At 39.1% G+C, this 20088-nt stretch overlaps 1 protein-coding gene across 32 annotated transcripts in view; it reads right to left on the reverse strand.

Annotated features, from left to right (window-relative positions):
- The window catches only part of PTPRD (protein tyrosine phosphatase receptor type D), a 2697868-nt gene that overhangs the window by 2327461 nt on the left and 350319 nt on the right, over window positions 1-20088 (reverse strand). For all 32 annotated transcript variants that reach the window (XM_073635233.1, XM_073635225.1, XM_073635219.1 and 29 more), the window contains exon 3: window positions 11238-11262. The gene's annotated coding sequence lies outside the window, so the exon portion shown is untranslated. The remainder of the gene's footprint in view (window positions 1-11237; window positions 11263-20088) is intronic.

Genomic DNA, 20088 nt, shown 5'->3' on the forward strand with positions numbered 1-20088 from the left:
GAATATTTATCAAGCTCCTGAAGAAGCGATTCTTGTGAAACATGTAGAGCAAGAATCAAAAAAGTGCTATAACCAAACCCAGTATAGTCACCCATGTCTATACCGGCATGGTTCTGACACTCATGATCCATATTGGAGAGGTTTAGTTGTTTACTGCATTCATCTGACAGTATTTTAAATGTTTTTTTATGTATTAATCATTTAATAAAAATTACTTATATTTTCTATAATTGGTGCCTGGAAAGTCTATTTTTCCATTTTTCTATTTAACCACTGACGTTTAGGACATGGCACTGCACTAGCTTAAACTCCCACAGTTCCATCCTGTGTTGGAGTTTGGCTAACTTTTTGATCCAACATACTAAAAGACTTCTCTCTTTTCAAAACACACTCCAATCTTCAAATTAACTTTTCAAAATCTAGGGCACTAAACATTTTCCTCCCCACAGCTACTATGACACTATGCCAAGCTAATTTTCCCTTTGGATAGAATCCTCATGCCTTTATCTACCTCGATATCCAGCTCCCTGCAAAATGAATGGAGCTATATGCTAGGAACTTTCTTCCTATTCTCAAAGCCATCCGACAAGATCTGCAAAAATGGAACTTAGGCCCTCTCTCGTGGTTTGGGAAAGCAGCAGTCATAAAAATGAATGTCCTCTCCAGACTCCTCTACCTTTTACAGACCTTGCCGATTAAAATCCCGTTAACATTCTTCTCCATATACAGATCTGCAAAAATTTCATCTGGGTCTCCAAACACCCTAGAATGGGGTGGGATATGCTAGTGATCCCTAATCTGAAAGGGGGAATTGGACTCCCAGATATATACAAGTACTATTGGTCTTGCCACTTAACTAGAATAGTAAACTGGCACATCCATGCAGACTCTAAAGATTGGATTTGATTGGAAGAAATTGGATGTTAGGCTCAAGAACTGAATATTTTTGGGAGGAGCTCATAAGCTCCACCATACCCAGAAGCACTAGGTATTTTGAAGTGGCTGTCAAGAAATATGTAGCGGCGGTGAAGATAGGTATATGAGTTAGGGGTGAGCTCTAAAGAGACCCTGTCACTGTGTCCTGAATAATCAAGGTAACAGGTTCTCTTAAAAAAGAAAAGCCCTAATTCACATCTAAATTCAGGTGTGATCACAATTATTCCAGCAGCTTTTCTTTAATTTTGCTAACCATTAAAAAAAATAAAGTGAATAAAAGTGAGAATATATTGTTTTTCTATAACTGGTGTTACCAAGCTTGCAAAAAATATATATTTTTTAAACAACCAAGATTTAAAGTTTTAATAGCTCCGGGACTCAAAGAAAGTCAAATCCATAACATTTATCTTGATTACTATAAAGATTAAACTAAATCCCAGATAATATGTTAAAAAAGAATTGAAAGTGAGAAAATTGGCAACCAGCATGTCAAATCTTGATAAACTATGACAGAAAGTACCCAAACACATTACATACCCATCATTCTAAATGAATGTATCATATTGAAAAATGTCAGCTATTAAAGTGAACTATCTTGTCTTTATAAAGAGAAACAATCATGCTGAATAGTTTTCTAATGTCCATGCTACCAAATGTGCATGGGTATCTTTCTGCACAGTTAAAAACTCAATAGTCTGTATCAATATTTACACCATCTTTTTAAATGGACACATACCAATTCACAAATCTCCTACTGCTGTCGATAGAATTACTTTCTAATCTAAGCATCAAAAGTGCATGAGAGGGGGGCGGAGTTTGCTGCAGAGGAAGATGGACACTCAATAGAGGAGCTCCTCAGTGCTCAGGGACAACACCGGCACCCATCATCTGTTTAACCTGCCAGGAATGGCACAATAATACCCAGCAGACCTGCAGCACAGTCCGGGGACCCGTCCGACCATGACGCGGAAGAAAAAAGAATTCCAAAAGCCGCAGAAACTCACTGAGTACTACCCGCTCGGGCCTAAGCAAGATGGCGTTGGCGGGACGACGGCGGGGTATGTCTAGCACCCCTCACTACAGTCAAGGGAAAGGTAATCCCCAAAAAAGAAATACTCCACAAAGGAGCACGCAGCCTCCGATCCACACCCCTACCTCCGGGAGCCCAGAAAAAGTGAGGGTGAGACTGGATGCCTCAGATGCAAGTCAGGACATTACACAAGGCCTAGACTCAGGGGAAGACACCAGAGACCTCCCTGATTCCATTGATCTCTTCCCCACCAACAACCAGCCTGTCCTGGATACCACCCTTAAAGACATGTTAGTGTCTCTTAGAAGCTCACTGCATGCTGACATGCTGTCATGTGTTCACAAGTTTGGAGTAGAACTAAGAGAGACGGCATCCAGAGTAGATAACATAGAAAATAAAATGGGGGAGTTTGCGACCACCATCAATGATCTTGTGGATGCACATGATAGCAACCCTAATTAAATGGATGCAATAAAAGCTAAATTAGCGGACCTTGAGGACCGCTCTAGGAGAAACAACCCGAAAATAAGGGGGGTCCCCGAGTCGGTCCTGCAAACTGATCTACGCACCTATGCAGCCCAACTATTTCAGGCCATACTCCCTAACTTATCTGACTTGGACATTACAGTGGATAGGATCCACCGCTTACCTAAGCCATCTCACCTACCACACAACATACCCAGGGATGTCATACTCTGGCTGCACTTTTTTGAAGCAAAAGAACACCTGATGGCGGCCTCCCGCAATAAAGACCTCTTTCCACCACAGTACAAAGACCTACAATTCTTTGTGGACTTGTCCCAATTTACTCTGCAGAAATGTAGGAACCTTAAAACAATCTCTAAGGCATTGAGAAACCATAAAATCACTTATAAATGGGGGTTCCCCACAAAATTAATCATCACCAGGGATGGCAAGGAGCAGGTGGATGAAAACGCCAAAGGGATGCACCTACTTCAAAAATGGCATATCATAACAGATTATATTCATAGAGACCAAAACCCACGAAGCCCTGATCACACTGTGGAAGATTGGAACTTGGTTACCTCCAAAAATGCCCGCAAACATACCTGACTTAGCCGAAGTCAGAACAGGTTACACTTAGATGTCCCCTGGGAAAGAGGAATTAACTGCTAAGCTGAACTGTTTCCTAGTTTACCCCCTACTCTCCATTTGAGTGACTCATTGTCACACTCAGGTCGTAAGGACCTATTCGCTGTTTTATATTTTACTATACGGTTTCTTTTTTTCACAGTTAACCACAATTATATCCGCAGTTGCAGAACTTTTCTACAAGCACCTCAGATCCACTACAACCATAAACATCCATGCTTCTGTCGCATCAAGATCACTCTTGACAAGTCAACCATCGAATGAAAGTGTTACATACACATGCATCACCATGCATTCCAATTTACACTTGTACAATGCCTATCACCTTTTTAACGGTTAATGCCAGAGGACTTAATCACCCGGCTAAACGCAGGACCATGTGGAAAGAAGCGATCCAACATAAAGGTGACATTATTTGCGTGCAGGAGACGCACTTCAAAAAGCAGGCCCAACCTACATGCTCTCACCCTAAATTCCCCCATATATTTTATGCAAACTCAAATGCAAAAAAACGAGGAGTTCTTACGGCAATAAAGGATACAGTAGCCTTTCACCTCCATAATGACATACAAGATGCACAAGGAAGATACCACATCTTGGTCTGTGATATTAATAATAACACTTATACAGTGGTAAACGTTTATGCCCCTAACGCTCATCAAACTCGCTTTCTTCATAAGCTAATGAAAAGGGTTCTACAAATTCAGAGGGGCCACCTGATTTTATGTGGGGACTTTAATCTGCCACCTGACCCCAACATGGACTCTAGTTCAATATCTATGAGGAAATCCCAGATGCTTCAACCCCTTTTGAGAACCTATGATGTGTATCATGCATGGAGATGAAAGAAAACTACACCCCATTTTTGGATTCCCTGCAACACAGACTAGACAAGCTGCGAAGGTTTGAGCTTTCCTGGACAGGAAGACTTGCTGCATTTAAAATGCAGGTACTACCACAATTCCTCTATTTGTTTAGGACTTTGCCTATATCTGTCCCTCAGTCCTTTTTCCATCAAGCACAATCTACAATAGACAAATACCTGTGGGCAGGTAAAAAAGCACGTTGTGCCTTCAGAAAACTTATCAAACTTAAACAGATAGGGGGATAGGACATGTCTCCATAAAAGATTATTACTAGGCTACCATACTAGCCCAAGTGAGAGATTGGTTTCCCCAACACACCAACACACTATGGACTGACTTAGAGAGCTCACAAATCAAAGGTGGAAACCTATATAACTATCTAATTACCAGTCCATATCATTTCACGAAACCTTCAACGTGTGCACCTACCATACAGGCTTCTACTGAAGCCTGGCAAACCCTTGATTAAAAATATAACCCTTGAAGACCCACAAACTCCTTTAAAATTCCCGATCACAGCCTTAGAACATGTCATACCTGACATATCACTAACAAATTGGTGCACCAGCAAAGCACTTCTCTTAGAAGATCTTTTTATAGGACTTAAGCTGAAAACATTCAGAACATTACAGATTGAATATTCATTACCAGCTTCCGAGTACTATAAATATATTCAACTATCCCATTTATTAGACAACAAAAGTAATAATCTTCTTATCCAACTACCCTGGCAAATAGCTCTCTTCTACACAATCACCAAATTAATTCTTAAAGGCACATCATTACTATATAAATATATGCAAGATAAACAATCCTTTAGTAAAATTACCAATATTGTAGCATGGGAAAAAGGACTTTGAGGGGAACTATACAGAGGAGCAGTGGAAGAAAGCTTTTAGTATCACATATAAATCCACAAGAAGTGCCAACCTTTGGGAATTGTACCACAAGATACTACTGAGATGGTATCTTACCCCTTACCGTATCTCAAAATTTGTACCTGGAGCATCTCCGGACTGTTGGAGAAAATGCGGAAACAAGGGCACACTGTTACATGTACTGTGGTCATGCCCCCCGTATTAAAAGGTACTGGACCCTCGTGTTCCAAACCATAGAGCAAATCACAGGAATTAAAGCTACATATTCTCCGTGTATGGCACTTCTGTCATTAGAAATAGAATTGGTACCAGCACCATTGAGAAATATAGTATCCCACTTGCTAATCGCAGCTAGACTCACCATAGTCCAACACTGGAAGGAGGTTGACCCACCCCCAATAGCGCACAGTGCTTATGAAACACAATTTGCTCGAAGTTGTGGTAATCATAACCAGGTTTCCAAACTATGGAGCACCTGGTTAACATGGTACCCACAGAATGTGGGTCTCAGATTCTTTGGGAACATTAAATAATATATGACAAATGAAATACACAGCAACTGTATCCATAATGGCTGGTTATTAGACATGCCTATCAATACTGTGGATATATGTTAAATATGTTAAATATTTTTGTTACGGTGCTTTTTGTTTTATCATTCATATGTTGTCCACACAGGACCTATTGCAAAGCAAGTAAGACCTATGCCTATAGCTAAGGTTAGACGCTGGATCCTACGGGGTGCTTCTGGGCTAAGGGTCCCTCCCCCTTTGGACACAGTAAGTTCCCAGAGGGGTGTCTGGAAGGGGGAGTGACACCTAGGGCATACCGCTTTCTTAAGATGCTGATATCCATAATACGAGCATAAACATATAATTATACTTGCTATTATCTTAATAAGTAAAAAATTGAGACAACTTTAATTGAATGTACTTTATTTCGCTTCATTGTTCATGTTATTTTTTCTCTGAAAATCTCAATAAAGAAATATTGAAATTAAAGTGCATGAGAGCATGCGATGTATTATTTAAGACTTCAAATCAGTGGTTCTCAACTCCTGTCCTTAGGACCCACTAACAGGACAGATTTTAAGTATTACCTTGGGGAGATGCAGACTAGCATACTTCAATCACTGAGCAGCAAAGGATATCACCTGTGATGTATTTCAGTTATCTTGCAAACCTGGCCTGTTAGTGGGTTCTGAGGACAGGAGTTGAGAACCACTGCTCCAAATAGAACATGTAGAAGGAACATAAATTAACCATATGATTCAGTCAGAATATCCACTATGAGAAATCATATAATGCTCAGACAGCTGAAAATAAAGATCCTTATGGTTTTGTAAAGTTTGCTGAAATGTGCCTTTTATTATCCTTAGATGTATTTGTTTTTAGGTTGATATTTAACTAGCAATCTATAGTTTATCAGTCAAATAGCTTGATTAGCTGTTACACTTTAATATTTCTTTACCTCCTTTACTGAAATATTTTTCTCTTATCCAATTTTCATGACACATGCCTAAAGTGACACTGCAGCTTGGTTAAGGTTAAAAGATTTAGCAAAGCGAGACCCACAAAAGAACAGGCTTGATACTCATATATCCAGCTACTCATTTCTCTGATCTTCACTCTCTTGTAGAGCAACAATTTGTTGTCACTTAAATATCCAGTCCATATAAAATGGGTATTTAGTTATAGGTTGAGCTGGTGGGCTGATTTGGCTATTCCAACAGAAATCTTTTCACCATTATCACTGCCCTTGCATGTTCCTATCCACCTTTCTACACCTATTGTATTACTGTACCTATTGTTGCATTTTCTATGGTATAAATAAGAAAGATGTCCAACAGGAAGAATGATAACCCCTTCTAATAGACCAAACAGGTGTACAGTCCCTTGAACTCAGGAAGACAGCTCACCAATAGAGTCTCTAAAATATTTTTTTTAGCATTTAAACAAATAAAACCATAAATTGATATATTGGTTTTGAGTGAACTGACTTCAAACAGTAAGGTGCACACTTCACCAGACTATTGGATTTCAATCCCATTTCAGCGGGCAGCTTCAGATAGTCACAACATACACATTTTAATGGAGAAATCAACTGGCCAGGTTAGAAAGCCTTGTCTGATTATAATTATGTTTTTCTCAAGACAAGCCAGTGCCAAGATTGCTTGCCAGTAGGCAGATGTACCTCCATCCTGCATATGTCTAAACAGAAGCCCTAATGAAATACAAGCACTGGGCTCAAGCAGTAGTACCCAAACTGGGCCAAAAGACATCTGAAATGGTCTAATCATCCTTCACATCTGACCCTCCTCAGATGTCTATGCTATATACAGTATAATGCTAAACCAACATATTTAAATCATATTTTCATGATTAAACTTTCATTTAAATATTTTCCTCAATAGCCACAGAGACTATAAATGCAAATTATGTGTACTAAGTGCCCTTGCAAACCCAGTTATTACTATATAAAATTAGCAGTGACCTTGTTTAGAGAGTAGAGGTGTAGAGGGGACCCAGTAGATTCACCCACTATAGGCTACCTGCAAAAAACTACAGGAGGGAGAGAATAATGCCCTGTACACACGATAGGATTTTCCAATGGAAAATGTGTGATAGGACCTTGTTGTCGGAAATTCCGACCATGTGTAGGCTCCATCACACATTTTCCATAGGAATTTCCGACACACAAAGTTTGAGCGCATGCTATAAAATTTTCCGACAACAAAATTCGTTGTCGGAAATTCCGATCGTGTGTACACAAATCTGACGCACAAAGTGCCATGCATGCTCAGAATAAATTAAGAGACGAAAGCTATTGGCTACTGCCCCGTTTATAGTCCCGACGTACGTGTTTTACGTCACCGCGTTCAGAACAATCAGATTTTCTGACAACTTTGTGTGACCATGTGTATGCAAGACAAGTTTGAGCCAACATCTGGTCGGAAAAAATCCATGGATTTTGTTGTCGGAATGTCTGATCAATGTCCAGCCCTGTGTACAGGGCATAAAAGAGCAGTCCACCTGCACAAGGAAAGAGAGAAACAGAGAATATTTGTATTTACACAACATTTGTTCAATCTCTAAGTCGGCTTTTAAGAACAGGTTTATCTAAACTAATTCTAACCTACGCATCAACCTTCCTAAGAGAAACTACCCCAACCCCCAGATGCTTTCCTACCTCCCTATCGGAGCAGATGTCTGCTTTTGCATTTACCTACCCTCTGCAGAAATTCTCTTCAGAGGTGGCAATGCTGAATCTCCAGTCTCTGTATATAGCTCCAGTCAAGTTTATCAGTTTTGAAAAGAATCAGGTAAACACCAAAGTAGACTGTGAAAGTAAGTAAGCATCTGGGGTTGGAGTGCATTTATCTCGAGAGGCCAGTTTCTAATGAACTGGCTAAAATGAACTATGTGGTGTCAGCACTCTCCCAACTGACATCCTTCAACTAAAAAATTCAGGAAGCTGGACAGAAAATTGGTCAAACAATTTGTGTATTTTGACAGCCTTCAGCGTCAACTGTCAGAATACAATAGTTACAGCGGAGATTCGCTAATCAGCTCTGCTTAGCATACTATAAATGGAGGAATCGGTTAGATTTTTTTCACTCAGCCCAAAGGCTGAAAAAGAAAAAAGAATATGAGGTTGATTTACTAAAACTGGACAGTGTAAAATCTGGTGCATCTGTTCATGGTAGCCAATCGGCTTCTAACTTCAGCTTGTTCAATTAAAATGGTTCTAAAGCCCCAACTTTTTTTTACCTAAATGCATTCTATGCATTTAGGTAAAAAAACCTTCTGAGCTGCAGAATTCCTCCCCCTTATACTTACCTAAGCCTAATGCCGATCCAGGCATTGGCTCCCCCTATTGTCAATCAAATGCTATGACGATGAAGTGGGGGGGGCGGAGCTGAGCCGCCCAGGCTGTGTCAATGGCCGCAGACAGGGTGATTCAGTAGTGAGTCCACACAAATGTCCCCATAGTGACTTTCTATGGAGGCACTTGTTGAAGAGGAGGAGCATGGAGTGCCAGTGGGGGACCCCAGAAGAAGAGGATCGGGGCTGCTTTGTGCAAAAACATTGCACAGAGCAGTTAAGTATAAGACATTCATTATTTTATTAAATAAGGTTAATAATGAAGGTTTAATGCTGCTTTAAGCTTTGACAAAAAACCTGGAAGCTGATTGGTTTCTATGCAGAGCTGTACCAGAATTTGCACTTTCCAGGTTTAGTAAATGAACCTCTATATGTGTATGTCCAGGCTTTAGTGTTAGTTAAAGCTAAACCTGTCCTTTACAATAGACATAGACATGCAATGAGTTCTCTACAGCCAAATAAAAGATTACTACAAGAAAACGCACTGCTTATTTAAGTTATTTCTGGTAAGCAATTATTTTATGCTTTGCTTCAGTATTCCACTGCTTTAACTGTTATGACTGCTTTCTGAGTTTGATAATTATATAACTTAATTATTTCTTAAAAAGCTATTAACTGCATATGTGTGTTTCAATTAAGTTAAAAAAAAAATACAAACAGCACAAAATCCTTACAACCTAAACTACAAAAATCTTAGGCAATAGGCAGTTTTAGAAAGTATAAACATCACAAAATCAAAATGAAAAGAACACATATGAAGGATTATTTTCACTAGCCCTGCTGTTATGCTGTTTGTACAGTTTAAGAAAAAAATTAAAGCAATAACTTAATACCTACCAACATGCTTTATTTCACTAGAAAAAATCCTTTCATGATTCATTTTGGATGCATTGTCTTTACTTTTTGACATTCAAGTCATGTGTATAGCACATGTAAATACATAAGAATGTATGTTACAGCAACATATATCACTGTATTCACTGTGGTGAATACAATTCAAAAAGAAGAAAATATTGGGGGTGGGACTAATGTAAAAGTGGAACTTTAGGCAGAAAATGAAGTCCCGCTAGATAACAGACTGTCCCTTTAGCAGGTATAGCTATGTAAAATATTAAAAATCCAGTAATACACTGTCTCACCCTTCTCTGTGCATTCTCAGTTGCTCTCCATTTTTAGGCATTGCTGAGTTTGTAGAGACAGCCTTAATGCGGACTTAAACCCCCTTATTCTTTACAGCCAAGAAAGCTGCTTCTGTTTGTACTGCAATTGCCATGGTGCTGCACATGTGATCAATTATGACACCGGGCATTTGATGGTTTGACAGTTTGGTGGAGGACAAAAGCAAATGTGACAGTTAGCAATCCTGGCATTCCAGGAATTTAACAGTTTATTGAAATCGTAAAATTGATGGGTTTAGATCCGCTTTATCTACTAGTTTTATTTACTGCTGTTAGGGGGCTCTGGGCTTCGGCAAAATGTCAGCCTCCAGCAAGAAGAAACAGGAACAATGTTGGAGGAAATTTACATCGCACACTTATTTTGCAAGCATAAGAGCCCTTTCACACTGTGGAGTTTTGCAGTGTTTTAGCGCTAAAAATAGCGCTTTTAAGACGCTCATAAAATGCTTCCCATGCATCTCAATGGACCCTTTCACACTGAGGCATTGCACTGGCGGGGCGTTGAGAAAAGTTCTGCAAGCAGCATCTTTGGAGCAGCTTTTGGGCATTAAAAAAGCACTTCAAAAACATTCCTCTCCATTGAAATGAATTGAAAGCGCTGTAAAAATGCCTGAATAGCACCTATAATCCGCCCTGAGCTGTAGAAAAGTCACATGATCTGGCAAAAAGGTAAACATGCAAACAGAAAAGAGAGCATCTATATGTAGGGAGGTGGGGTTCTTTGATGCCCATGCTTCAATAACACTTGAAAAATGCTGTTAAAACGCCCGCAGTGTTGCGGTAATTTTACCGCTAGCGCCCCAAAAACGCGGTAAAAACGTGGTAATAGCGCTAAGGCATTTTAGGGCATTTTTGAAGCGCCTCAGTGTGAAAGGGGTCTTAATTATTAATGTGGAATGTATGTTCTATGTGCTAAAGAACACTATTTTTGTTATGGGAAGTTCCACTTTAAATAAACATTCTTTGTCAGTGTGAGCAACATCTTTTACTTTCTCCAGCTTTTCTTCAAAAGCATCCTAGGTTCAACAACGGAGCTTACAACATCCAGGGAATGATATACAATATTAAAACATGAAACCTAGTATCCTTACTTTGTTAGGACATATACTAAAAACAGGAAACCTAATTGCTGGGTCAGTACAACATTTTTCTTTATTGCATCTTTTATACCTTAGCAATTCGTCATTGTATTTTTAGGTAAATTTGCAACAGTAGCGATGTTTACAGACAAGGCTTGTGTAGATTGTTAAAATAAAAAATTCATTATTATTATTATTATTTACATTATTTATTATTTCAATACCTTGTATACAAAGCAGCCAGCAAAATGAATAAAGTGTTTCAAAGCCTACCTTTATTTAAGATGTTTTTTCACATCTGTAAAGAGAAAACAAATTGTGAGACATCTAATACATAGCAATTAAAAATAAACAACTTCACATACATCATACAATAACATAAAAATAAAGTTGTAACATTTCTGAAATCCTTTGCCAGTAAAGTCATTTCTCAGAATGCTACATACAAATAATACATCAACATTTTAAAATACCAGGGCACTAATGTCAAACTTCTAGAGTAGACTAATGGAACTGGAGAATTGTGCACATTCAGATTAGGATTTATACAATGAAAAATACATTAATGTTGGTTACAGCTCACTGTTCTGGCTAGAACACATCTATTTTTATTTTCTAGTCAGTAGTGAATTTATGATGTAATGCTGAACATTTACAAAATTGAATAGCTATGTTCCATTATTCTGTAAATCATTGAAAAAGTTTGAGGACTAGCAGAAAATAATGCTATCTCTTAAAGTGAACATGTGCCCAGGCTATGAACATTTAAATATTTACGTATTTTTGGCAAGCAGCAAATGTGTTTTAAAGCAATCCCTGATGTTCGTAGCACTAGACACTGTGGGGCAATTCATCCTCAAAGCTCATAGATTGATTCACCTGCAGTGAATGTTTGGTGAATGTCATATTCACTGCTTTTTCCAATGACAGCTGATCATGTGTAAACAGAAGCCGGTAATTGTTAGCGTGAGAAGAAAAAAAGCTGATTACCAAGCTCGTGTTAACAGGACATCAGTCCCGCACATGGACACCGACTGCTGCTAAGCAGTGCTCACTAGTGCCACCTACCAGTGCCCACCAGTGCCACCTACCAGTGCATGTCAGTACTGCTAAGCAGTTCCCACCAATGCCACCAATCAGTGCCCACCAGTGCCACCTATCAGTGCCCATCAGTGCTGCCAATCAGTGCCCATCAGTGCCTCATAATCAGTGCCACCTATCAGTGCTGCCTATCAGTGTCACCTACCAGTGCCCATCAGTGCCACCTATCAGTGCCAGCTATCAGTGCCACCTATCAATGCCCTTCAGTGCCGCTTATCAGTTCCCAACAGTGGCACCTATCATTGCAGCCTCATCAGTGCCTCCTGATCAGTGCCCACCAGTGCCCCTCATCAGTGCCCATCAGTGCCACCTTATCAGTGCCTATCAGTGCCCATCAGTATAGCTTATCAGTGAAGGAGATAAATTACCTGTTTTTAAAATTTTATAACAAACTATGAAAACTGATTTTTTCCAGACATTTCAGTCTTTTTTTGTCTGTTTAGAAAAAAATAAAAAACCCAGTAGTGATTAAATAACACTAAAAAAAAGCTCTATTTGTGTGAAAATAATTATAAAAATGTCATATGGGTACAGTGTAGCATGACTGCGCAATTGTCATTCAAAGAGTGACAGCACTGAAAGCTGAAAATTGGCCTGGGCAGAAAGGGGGTTTAAGTGCCCAGTAAGCAAGTGGTTAAGGTCTAGTATAGTTCAGTGGTAGGGGTGTTAAAAACATGTGGTGTTCACATGCCGCAGTCTTCATGTTTTGTGCCTGCAACAAAAATTTTTCAACAAGTCACGATTGGTGGGCAGAAAGCAGATAAGGAAGTGCCACAAAATGCCCAAAACTGTATTAATTGCATTTTTTTATCAGAAAACGTGTTTTTTTGTACAAAGTAGCATGTATTACAAACATTCGAAGCACCAATTCCATAAGTAATGAAAATACAGGATATCAAGAATTTTTGCTCATCCGATTTTGGGAGTCAGTACATCCCGACAGCAGAAATGCATGTTTGTTTGGAAAAAAATGGGCGTAAAACCACCTGTCACCTCTGTCAAAAGCCACCTCACCACCTGTTAATCACCTCTGAAAAGACATCTGAACACAGCTTGCTTTTTAGGGGTGTGCTGGTTTTAGACCTGAGTCTAAACCTAGCCTTAGTCATACCATTTCACTGATACCATATTAATGTCTTACTATGTGCCCTCCTGAATCTGACAACAACCTATTATTCAAGAGTAGAGACTTGGTTCCAATCCTTCAACAACTTTGAAAAAAATCTATAAGGTGCTTGCATGTTTTCTTTACATCGTTTGCACAATAAATACATTATGATTTTAATTAATAAAAGTAAGCCCTTAATCACTTTAACATGCTATACAGGTTGTAATAACCTAGATTAACATACATTATGCAACTAAAGATACATACCTGCAGGATATGCCCTGCAGCAGGAACTCTGTAATGCCAAACAGAACCGATATTCTTCTCCATCCTTAACCACTTGCCACCCGCCATATAGCAAAATGACGGTGACAAAGTGGTTTCAATATGCTGACCGGACGTCATATGACGTCTTCAGGAAATTAAGACCCCATGGGCGCGCATCGCGGCGATCATTGCCACCTATCAGTGCCCATCAGTGCCGCATATTAGTGCCCATCAGTGCCCATCAATGCCACCTCATCAGTGCCACCTCATTGGTGCCACCTCATCAGTGCCCATCAGTGCCACCTTATCAGTGCCCATCAGTGCAGTCCCATCAGTGAAGGAGAGAACTTACTTATTTACAAAGTTTTGTAACTGAAATGAAAAAAAACATTTTTTTTTTCAAAAATTTTGGTCATTTTTTATTTGTTTAGCAGTAAATAAAAATCCCAGAGGTGATCAAATACCACCAAAAGAAAACTCTATTTGTGGGGACAAAATGATAAAAATTTAGTTTAGGTACAGTGTAGCATGACCACGCAATTGTCATTTAAAGTGTGATAATGCTGAAAGCTGAAAATTGGTCTGGGCAGGAAGGTGGTGTATAAGTGCCCGGTATTGAAGTGGTTAAAGCTGAACTTCAAAAAAATGAATAACTACACAGTCAAAAAGTTTTCTAGTGTTGTGTTCCTTAATCATGTTTGGATTGCTAAAGAAATCTACTGTAATGATATTAATATAGCTTTTTAAGGGGCCATTCACACTGTTCTATGTGCAACACAAAGCGGATGAACATGCATTTTCATGTATGCATAGAGTTAGTGTGGTTAAATCATGAAGTACTCTCAACAGGCAATGTAGTTGTGACCACTAGAGGTAGTGTAGGTATTACATGATGCACTCCCAATATGGACCCGAGGAATGAAGATTGTTGGTTGGGGTATATGTACTGTCATGGAATCACAGTGCCTTGTCCACTCCTGATGATGCCTGGTGTGACAAAACACTTGTCTTATGAGTATGATTTATTTTTAACTTACTGTTTTAATAAAGTTACATTGTTGCACTTGGAACCTTTTTTGTCTTTGTGCTTTATCTAGTGGATGCACTAAGGAATAATAAAGGAACCCGGAAGCCATCAATCTCCCTGCCTATCTGGCATATTGTAATGAGAGGCCAAACAAATCTGGTGAGTGATCCTGAGCCCATTGGAATGTAAAGAACCAACACTTTATATCAGAGTATTTTTGCACATTTTTGTTTCAAAAGGACACTAATAATACTATTAATTTTCTTTGATTTATATAAATGTTTTGTGGGCCATTCCATTCAAGTGTCCTTTAAAGCATGTCAAAATGATAAACAACTTACCAGACCGAGTTAGGGTCATAATTCAGGTAAAAATGTTTATGTTTATTTTAATATATGAATTCTCTTTTCAATCCAAAACTACAGTAGAACTTTATTGGTGTTACATTTGAAATGAAGAGAACTGCCACTTTCTAAAGGTGTCTTACTAACATTTAGCTGTTGGCTCTTTGCAGATTATTCATTTACCAGTATCTATATAGTCCAGTCTTTCATGCCAGTAATATCCTAAGTATTTGAAAACCACTACATTCTTTGCCAGGCTACAGTAGAGATAAGTGCATTTTTTTTTTCATGTAAGAAGTATGAAATGCTAAGTTAGATACTGCATTACTGACATCAATAATAGTAAGTGTATAAAAGCAGCATAAAAACCTATTTCAAGATATACAGTACTGCGCAGAAGAACTTTTCTAAAAGCTTATGAGAAGCAGTTTTTACATTATATATATGCTTATTCAGTTTGTCCGCACTGACCTCAATTGCAGTTTGAAACTATATCAGAGTTGATGTAGCTGGATATAAAATGAGCTTATAGTGTTCACTCGGCTCCCAGTGGAGAAACATTCTCTACACCATTGCCACAGAAAACAGACATGATTTATGGCTATAAACATTTTCTGTCTATTAAAAATCTACTTTAGATAGAGTCCTGATGAAGCACTTTTTCTATACCATCATAGTCACACCACAGCCATAACTAGCTTAAAAAGCATCCATTTTTTCCCCTTGCATTGTGCAAGAGTTTGATTAAAATGAATCAACACATTTACACCTATCAGCTTAAAGTGGTTGTAACCAAAAACAAAAGAAAAAAAGATCCTGTTACCTTATAGCAGATTAAACAGCACAGTACTTATGCTGTCTAATCTGCCCTTTCATAAGCTGTAAAAAAAATAGTTGATCCTCTCTGTTCTTGTGCCCCCCATGTGTGCTGACCAAGGTAATCATGGCTGCTGATCCATAATTACCGTGGTCAGTTTATGTGCCTCCATCATCCCACTGCCCTCCTTTTCCCCTCTCACCTCCTCCCTGCCTGTCAGCTCCTGTGTGTGTGAACCATTTCACCCCCCTCCTGTCACTATTAGTATCTGGCAGTTAAAGTAAAGAAATCTAAATGCCAGCCCCTCTGTTCTATCAATGTATCCTACACTGTGTAAATGTATTTTTGTAAAACAATGCCTGTAAATACCTTATCTCAGATCTTTTATGGCTAGTCATTTGAACTCAGGCCACTCTCCTTCCCTATCTAAGGGCTACAGCAGGAGGGGCATGGCAGTCACGTGACCTTCCCAGCTGACGTCAGAGGGGGATCTCAGACCCTCCTGCTGTAGCCCTTAGGAAAGCAGCCGGAGGTTAGGTGACTGGCCATAAAAGATCGGAGATTAGGTATTTACATGCATCCTTTTATCAAAACATTTAAACAGGGTAGGATAGATTGATAAAACAGAGGGGCTGGCTGTAATGTTTCTTTACCTTTACAACCGCTTTAAAGGAAAACTCTGTCTATGCATTCCCTCTTTAATGGGTGAATTCAGGCCCATGCTCACACACATGAGAGATGTGGGATGTGACTAAAATTACTATCTTGATAATGAGACACAGTTGTTCACAACAGGCAGCTTTGTGTCTCTTCAAAGGCTAGAAATATAATTTCTGAAGGCAGATTGATACATAACATTGTGTAATTTTGGAACTGGGCAATGAGGTGTCAGAACTAGGTACCACATCCCATTGGGTAAATGAGAACAATTGGTAAAGAACAAGTTGGACTTTAAAGGTACCAAAAATAATATGCAATGAAGTTTTTATTCAAATATAAATTTTATCGGACGTGCGTTTCTTTAAAATGACAATAAATGTTTAAAAAAATAATATTCATACAGCATGTGCAACCACTTCTTGCTCTACATGTTTCGCTCATAAGAGCTTCCTCAGGAGCTTTTGAAAGTGTTGCATGAAGTTAAATACTACAAAAGAAATGGACGATAATGAAAAATTGTACATAAAGATTATTGTGACAATCATGTCAAACAAATTACATAATACATCAAAAATCATGATTGTATACATTTTACAGAAAGTAATAATAACGAGCTGAGAATGCATGCCTACCAGATGCTTTTAATCCCAATGATACTTGAATTAATTGGAAAATTCTGATTCCTAGACTGAAGCCTGAGCTAAGGGGGCATACCTGCAACCATAGGGAGATGATAAAGATTCTGAAAAGTAAATCCACATGTAAGTTGATTAGCTTTATGGCCCTAATTGACTAGACCAGTACCAAAAAAGAGGGTTAATTAATAATTTTAAAGCAAGGCAACAAGCACTAGATCCAAAGAAGATACTCAATATGGAAAAAATGAGCCAAAAGAGACTAACAGCAAAACAAAGTTTGAAGTAGTAAATGTATCTTCTTATTCCCTGTCCAACGAGCAAATTCAGGTATTGAGTTTGGGCTTAACATTTTACCCTACTCAAAAAATAGACCAATTTGAACTTATTAAAGTTAAATTTATTCTCATGGAAATTAATGTTCAAGGCCATTTATGATAAAAATCAAAAGCAAGAAACAACTCAATCCCTAAATAACCCTTTGTGGCATGAAATGACAATCAATGATATCAAGGCTTTAGATGACTTGATGGAGCTTTGGAAGGAGGGTCACACCGATGAGACAGAGCCTACCTCTCAAGGGGTGCCTCTGTCTCCTTCGAGGGTTGTCCCTCCTGCCGATGCTCCATCAATCCCATTTTTCTTCAAAGAATATAAGCCTAAATCTTAAACATTTCCTGTCCTTCAAGCAAACCCAAATATTTGGGCATTCACACAGCAGGTTACTAATGAAATACAACAAACTAAATGGCAAGGGATCTCCCATTCAAATGTTTCCCCTGATCAACAGGAAGCTATTCGCTCCTTGCAACAGAATCCCAACTTAGGTGTCTGTTTATGAAGCAGAGAAAAAAATTCACTGCTTCATTCTCCAGCATTCATAGAGGAGATTGTTCTCCTCTGTGTGCAAGTTTATGAAACTTTGTAGATTGCTTCTCCTTCTGAGGAGTGAAGCTATTCACATATGGTTCAAAGAGTGGGAAACGGCCCCTGATACTGGACTCTCATGAGAACAGAAATTCACCAAAACACAGAGATGTCAGTTTATTAAGTAGAAGTAAACGAAAAAGTCTGGACAGCCGCACACCGGAAGAAATTTCATATGCCTTTTATTCGTAGAACAAGATCATGAAGTACACAGGGCACCATGGCAAGGTGGTACAGAGTAACAGCTGACACGTTTTGCACTTAAACTAAGTGCTTACTCATAGCAGTCAGTTTAATAAGCAGTGATAAATTATCACCACTCAGTACACGGACAGACATGGTTACTGTCTTGGGGGGTCTGAACGAGGTAGAAGGAAGTTAATAATCTTCCTCCTTCCTCCTCAGTTCCCCCAGGATTTCCTCTTCACTCCCCACTTCTCCACCTCTGAGCTGGTGAATCGGGAGTATGAATTCTGACACAGATCGCCAGTGAAGCGCTGAGATCACAGCTTCATAAACTGGCTGTTTCTGGGTCAGTCAATGAGGATTCTCAGAGTGCGGAGATCATCGGCGGGAGAACATGTTCAAACACATTCTCCCCGATTATCTATTTTTCATGAACTGTTTATGGACTGTGATTAGTGGCGATCCTCTGGATCACCACTGTTCACTGCTTCATAAACAGACACCTTTGTTATTAAACCCTCAGACAAAGGGGGTAACCTAGTGGTGATGGATTGTGCCCAGTATGAAAATATGGTCATGGTCCTTCTCAATAATTGGGATTGGTACAAAAAGGTATCTGAGGGCTTTGTTAAAAACATTGATATTCAATAAAGGAAATTAATAGGCTCTGCATATCACAATAATCTCATTACTAAAAAAAAGTGGGAACTTTTGAACACTCAATCATCAAAAACCCCAACACTGTACGCATAGCCCAAAAATCACAAGAGCCTAATCCATCCCCCAATCGTCTCGGGAAATGGATGCCTTACGGAGACAGCTAGCCATATGGTGGACAAATATCTTCGTGTGGGGTCGTGTGGGGTCATTGACTTCACATCTCAAGCATACCATGGACCTTTTGATAGGATTAACATCCCTGAGGGTGCCTTATTGGTGGCTATTGATGTAGAGGCCTTCTACGAGTTGGGGGTTGGGGTTGTGGGGGGCTTCATTCAGGAGCGAGATCGAATAGCAGAACCCTATAACAAGTTCATTCTTGAATTGTTACAATTTATATTATCAAACAACGTGATTCTCTTTGGATGCTCTCACTACCTTCAGGTGCAGGGGGTAGCGATGGGGACCATATGTACCTTGGGGGGTGTAGAGTAAGAAGTGGTTGCACGTGCTGTATGAATATTGTGCTTTTGAACATTTATTCTCATTTTAAAGAAATGTACATCCAATAAAATTTCTATTTTTATAAAAACTTCATTGCATATTATTTTTGGTACCTTTAAATTCCTGCTTGTTCTTTACCAATTGTTCACATAACATTGTGTAGTCTACAGCCAGGTGGAGGTAACAACTGGACTGAGACTTAAGGCAAACATAGGTCAAAAGCCAGAGATGACTGTTGTTTATTGTCAGGGTCAGTACCAGGACTCAGGGACAAAATAAATGCACCCAAGGGAAAAATATGAACCTGATACCCAGCCACAGAGCAAGGAGATGAGTGAGCAGTTTATGTCAGCTCTTTTACATAAAGTAGCTACTATTTGTGATTAACTACTGGTGTAGGACTTTATGTGATTGTCCATAAGCTATAGAGCTTTGCAGACTCTTTCTAGTAACCATAGCAAGCAAAGGTACTAGGCCCAAGAATTCAAAAAAAGCAGTAACACACAAGCAGATTTTAGACTACATAAAACATTGACAGATAAGTGAAAGAAAAATATGGAGACACACCAAAAACACTAGGGGTAAACATGAAGCAAAAAGGCAGAGGGAAAAAAGGCATACAGGCAAAGTAGACAAACATTAAGAACAAAAAGAAGCTACAGCACTAGGGATGAGCCGAACACCCCACTGTTCGGTTTGCACAGTTAAAGTCTATGGGACACGAACATGAATAATCAAAAGTGCTAATTTTAAAGGCTTATATGCAAGTTATTGTCATGAAAAGTGTTTGGGGACCTGGGTCCTGCCCCAGGGGACATGGATCAATGCAAAAAAAAGTTTTAAAAACTGCCGTTTTTTCAGGAGCAGTGATTTTAATAATGCTTAAAG

The sequence above is a fragment of the Aquarana catesbeiana genome, linkage group LG01 (genome assembly GCF_042186555.1).
Source record: "Aquarana catesbeiana isolate 2022-GZ linkage group LG01, ASM4218655v1, whole genome shotgun sequence".
In the NCBI taxonomy this organism is placed as follows: Eukaryota; Metazoa; Chordata; class Amphibia; order Anura; family Ranidae; genus Aquarana; species Aquarana catesbeiana.